The sequence below is a fragment of the Diceros bicornis genome, unplaced genomic scaffold, assembly GCF_020826845.1.
Source record: "Diceros bicornis minor isolate mBicDic1 unplaced genomic scaffold, mDicBic1.mat.cur scaffold_97_ctg1, whole genome shotgun sequence".
Lineage (NCBI taxonomy): Eukaryota > Metazoa > Chordata > Mammalia > Perissodactyla > Rhinocerotidae > Diceros > Diceros bicornis.
The window spans coordinates 1,179,510-1,185,509 of NW_026691866.1; positions in this window are offsets into that span (position 1 = coordinate 1,179,510).

The following is a 6,000-nucleotide window of genomic DNA, read 5'->3' on the forward strand; positions in this document are numbered from 1 at the left end:
CTTATTAAGTCTGCTGACTGCCTACTTATTCTCATATATTTAAAAACAAAACCCAGGAGTCAGAAGCTTCTTAGTATGTTTGTAATTGTTACACATAAACCTTTGGACTAAACTAGCCACTAGACCTGCTTTATGGAACAGAGGATCAGGAAAAAATCAAGCCATAAGGCATTACAGAAGACATGACTTTTAGGCTAAAACTTGGAAAATGCAGCTGTTGGTCCTTTGGTTTTTCTATAGTGCCTAGATTTGAGTTTCATGTGTTTTCTTCTTTCTGCTTATGTCAGACTGCCTAACCAACATAGAAATATCATCTTCACTTATTATACTGATGTTTCAGTGTGCCTAATTCTCAAAGACTATGCAGTGTGTGTGATGGATAGATTTAGAAATTCATTGGTCCCATCAGCCTGGGTGAACACTCTTTGGGGCCCTGTCTCCACAGAGAAGGCCTGTGAGTAGTTGCCTTGACAACCCCTGTTCACTGTTTAAAACTCTCCATCTGACTACCTCTCTTCCCCCTCCCCCTTCTCTTTCTCCTCTTCCTCCTCCTTCTCCCCTTCTTCTTCTTCTTTCCACCTCCCCCCACCACACCCCAGGCTTCAGTGACAGTGGGAACAAAGAAAAGAGAAGAGATAAAAGATAAACCATATAGCTTTCTGGATTCCATTCTTGATGTAATTGTTAAAAAAAGTTCTAGTGAAGAACGGGTTTGAGGAAAACTTTAGCTTTCAATGTTTAAGCCTTCGGTTTGCATTAATCTCTAGTATGAAAGAGCCCTTATAACATTGTGCTGTGTTGTTTTTTTAAATCAGTACCTCAGTATTAAACAACCAGTGAGTAATGTGATCTGCTTGACTCTGAGGAAAGCAAAATTTATCTTTCCATCATAATTTATGGAGGCAAATTTACTCACAATAAAATGTACAAATTTTAAGTGTACAGTGTAATGCAGTTTGACAAATGTGCAAAACCACGTGATCACAATTCCAGTTTTCAAGGCTACTATGCAGCTGGGGAGAAGGCGTGGGAATAGGACAAGTAAAAACTGCAAAGAAGCTCACTCTTTTTAGCAAGATTCTGTCATTTTTCCAGACTAAACACTTCTAAGATTCTGCCAGCCCTTGATTGATTTCCAGCATTCTGAAAAAGTTGTTTTAGATAACTTTTGCTTGTGTTCTCCTTGCTTTCATAGAGGAGCGGGTTTTGAGAGGTCACCATGAAGCCCAGTGCCTGAGGATTACTGTGGATAGTAAACCAATTTGCTGTTTCCCTGTTTAACTTGAGGGGTGACTCAGGGGTCTTGAGGATTTGTGAGCTGGTTTTGCAGAAGAAATAGAATGCCTTCGGGAACGTTGAGATCACTAGATAGCTGGATGGGCGCCCTCAGCAGCCATTGAAGTTCAGAAGTCAGACTGCCCAGGGGCTTAGAGGGAGTGACCCCTTGTTTCTCTGAAGCTTCTCCTGCTGAGCCCCTTAGCTCTAGAAACACCTCCTACTTCCTGTTCTTGGAGAGGCAGATTTGAGTGAACACAGGCTCCTGCCTTCTTATTTTGGCCAATGTGAATAGATCTTTTTCCTTCTCCAAGTACCAATGTCTCTGTGTTTGTCTTGCTGTGCATCGGGCACAGGAGTTTGAGGTTAAGAGGTTTGGTATCAATCACTCTACCATTCAGAAAGTTGGGTCCCATCTCCATATAACGCTTTTGAGATTCATTTAAGGTGTGTGAGTAGGTTGTTCATTTTTATTTCTACATAGTAGTCCACTACATGCATGTATCAAAGTTTGTTTATCTATGACTCTGCTAATATACATTTGAGTTTCTTTGTGGATATATGTCCTCTTTTCTCTAGGTTAAATACTTGAAAGTGGATTTATTGGGTCATAAATTTTTAAGAAATTGTAACTTTTTAAGAAAAAGAATGCCAGTTTTCAAAGTAGTTGAATTATTTTACATTCCATCAAGTAGTGTATTATGAGGGTTCCAGTTGCCTCATACTATCACTGTCAATCATTTTAATTCTTACCATTGATGAGATTGTGAAGTAGTATCCCATTTTAGTTAAAATATGCATTTCCTTGACAATTATAGGTACTGAAGTTCTTTTCATGTGATTATTGGATATTCTTATATCCTCTTTTGTGAAGTGTCTGTTCACATCTTTGATTTTTTTAAATTTAATTGGCCGGCTAAATCAGTGAATTGTGGAGGATCTTTATGTATTCTGAATACAAGTTCTTGTCAGAATTACTTAATGGGAATGTTTTTCCTAGTCTGTGGCTTGCCTTTTCATTATCTTAACATTATTTTTGAAGAGTGCACATTTTGAAACTTGATGACACAAAAAATATGTATTTATTGTTTCATAATTAATGCCTTTTTGTCTTTCCTAAGAAATCTTTGGTTACCTCAAGATCACGAAGACAGTCTTCTATTTTCTTTTCCCTAGAGGACTTGTAGATTTAGTATTTACATTTAGTTCCATGATCCACATCAAATTAATATTGGAGTATTGGAGTATGATGTGATGTAGGAATTAAAGTTAAATTTTGCTATACAGATATTCAATTGTTCCATTGCCATTCCCCATTGAAATACCTTTGTACCTTTGTTCAAAAATCCACTGACTATACCTGTGTGGATATATTTCTGGATTCTCTATTTTGTGCCATTAATCTATTTGTTACCCTTAGATCCACACATTGTTTTGAGTACTATAAATTCTTATTAACTCTTGAAATTAGGTAGTGTAGACCATTCAGTAATTTTTCTTTTCTCTCAAAATGATGTTGGCTAATCTAAGTCTTTTTTATATGTGTATATATTCTATAATCAGTTTATTGATTTTTGAAAAAATAAGCTTGCTGAAATGTTGATGGGACTGGCATTAAAACTATTGGTCAATTTAGGAAGAATTGACAACTTAGTATTGAATTGATAACTAAATAAAAAGCAATGGGATATATTAGAGTATACGAGGCAACCATTTGGTTTAAAACTAATTAGGCCTGGCCTTGTTTTTCTGAAAAGGACTGATGTGGCCTGTTGGGCATGTATTATACTTCCAATTTAAACATTTACAATGTCCCAAAGGAAAGAATGATGCCCTTAAAGACAAGGATGTAATTTCCCCCCATATTGGTTTTTCTTTAAAGATAAGCATCTCCTCCCAGAAACTAAGACTTAATTATGGATCTGCTGAGTTCACCTTATGACCACTGACCTGCTGTGCCAGCAAAGAAATCTCATAACTACTGTGAAAGAGATATTCCTGTCATATGTGAAGCATGCTCTTTGTTCCAAGACAGTATATAACCACTCTGTACACCTCACTTCTTTGGAGTTCTACCTTCCTTCATGAAGGTACTCTCCCGGGCTATATGGTCCTTAGGTCTGGCTCATAATGAACTCATCTCAATTTTTACTTATAGATTAATTATGGATTATTTGCATCAACAGAACATTCCAATCTACAAGTGAGATATATCTCTCCATTATTTAGGTCTTCTTTAATTTCTCTCTGCAGTGTTTTGTGATTTTCAGTATGTGTCTCTTGCACAGTTTTTATTATATTCATTTCTAAGTAGTTTATGCTTTTGATGTTATTATAAGTGGTATTTTAAATATTTTATTTGCCAGTTGTGGTTGTTTTTTACACAATAATATAAATGATTTATGTGTATTGATCTTTTAATCATGTCACCTTCTGAAATACATTCTTAACTTTTCTTTTGCATCTATATTTTAGTTTATTTTCAGGTGTACAACTTAATGATTCAATATCAGTATCTATTGAGAAATGATCACCACAATAAGTCTAGTTAACATTTCTTTTTGTATTTTAAGATGAGATTCTATGTAAACTATCATGTGATCTGTAAATAACACAATTTTATTTTTTTGCCAATCTGTATAATTTTATTACATAGATTAGAATTTCCAGTACAATGTTGAATCTACTATAACTTTAAAAAGATAGCCAATTGAATAATCACAAAAATACGAGTAAAAGGGGCTGGCCGAGTGGGGCAGCAGTTAAGTGCGCATGCTCCGCTTCAGCAGCCCAGGGTTCGCAGGTTTGGATCCCAGGCGCACACCAACACACTGCTTGTCAAGCCATGCTGTGGCGGCGATCCATATAAAGTAGAGGAAGATGGGCACGGATGTTAGCCCAGGGCCAATCTTCCTCAGCCAAAGAGGAGGATTGGCGTCGGATGTTAGCTCAGGCCTGATCTTCCTCACACACACAAAAAAAGTACGAGTAAGAAACTTACAGTGTCAGAAGGATGTTTCCAACTATCTGACTATTGTGACATTTGTGTAGCTAAGTCACTAGGGGTCCTTTTAGCAGACACATGTCAACTGGTAATTGCAATTGAAGCACAATGATATTAACTAAGGAATTCATGTCATCAAGTATAATTTACATAGTCTTCTGAAGGCTTTCTAGGAAAGTAAAACAAGAATGCGTCAAAGTCTTCTTTGAGTTAGTATTATACACTTAGGTAAAGTCTGGATCTTCTAATCTTATTCATTACTGTACAAATAAAGGAACATCAACTTCTTATGTGCAGACTTCTGATCAAGTGACCCCATATGGAAAAGGATGGGTACTTGCCCTTCCAAGTCTAAAAATGCTAATTCACTACTTTTTGCCTGTGCATTCAGTTACTACAGAGCTAGTCCTGTTTCTTGTTGAAGAACAGTTTTTATAAATCTTATGATTATTACAATGTTATTATATGTTAAAGTATATTAGAAAATACTTAAATGCATACATGCAGAATCACTTTAGGACAAATTTTCTTCAAACTAAAAACTGACATTCTGTTTAAAGAAAGCTCAAATCTTCCACTATTTTTTTGTAAAACAAGAAATCTCCATATTAAGGCCTCAGGAAATGAGGGCTCCGCAATCCTAAGATTAGCTCTACAATCTTACAAGAAACTTTTATTTCAAGGGAATATTTAGCAATAGATTTTATTCTTTAAATTTTATTATTTTATTTGTGCAGGAAATCAGGAGCAAATTGAGATAAACATTGAAATAGAGAAATCTTTCCACTTCAATTTGAAAAAAAATATTGTAATGCTCAAATCTTCTCAAATGTGGTGAGTTGATAATTGTCTACATTTTGACATTGATATACAGATTTATCTCATGACTGATTTCTTACAGTGTAACACATCATTTGGAGAACTAATAAAATCAGAGATGCTTCTCTTGGTCAGACTACACTTTGATTTCTTTGATTGTATTGACTTGGAACTATTAGTGCACTGGACAGACTAGTGAAAATATCTCTATATTTCTTTATTCTCTAACAAATGCAGCATCAAACAATGTTCAAATATTCTTTATTCTAATTTCAACCCTCCTCCTAAACCACCAATTTTAAGAATCATCAATTTCATGAATGATCCTGGCTCTCAGACTCATTTTTGCTTCCTAACATGTTGATGAAATTAACTCAATGGGGCAGATTGTTCCAGTATAAATCCATAATGTCCACACTCCAAAGTGTCCTCACCCCTGACCAGCGCTTCTACTTCCTTCCGTTGATTATGTCACCGTTTTGCCCTCCTCGCTCTTTCTGCTCCTCAAATTTTCATTGACTTCATCGTCCTTCTCCTCACTCTCGTTAGATGACCTAACCTCAGTGTTTATAGAGAAACATTGAAGACTTCTGCTGAGAATCCTCTCATCTTTACTATACCAAAAATACAAAACTTATCTACCCATGTTTCCCTCCTTCCATATTATTAAAGATGATGACTAATTTCTCTATCTGTGCTAAAAATCTCACGCACTCGGTACCAAGCAGCGTACACAGATGTAAGGTAGAAATTTTGGCCTCAAAGGAGAATCTAGGATCTCAAAGCACCAAAATAAAGTTATACTCTTGAGGAAAAAAGACTATTTTATTTGGATGTTTTAGAATTGTTTTTAAAATAGCCTAGAGAATGTAACCAAGAAATACATTATAAGTCTTCTCCCA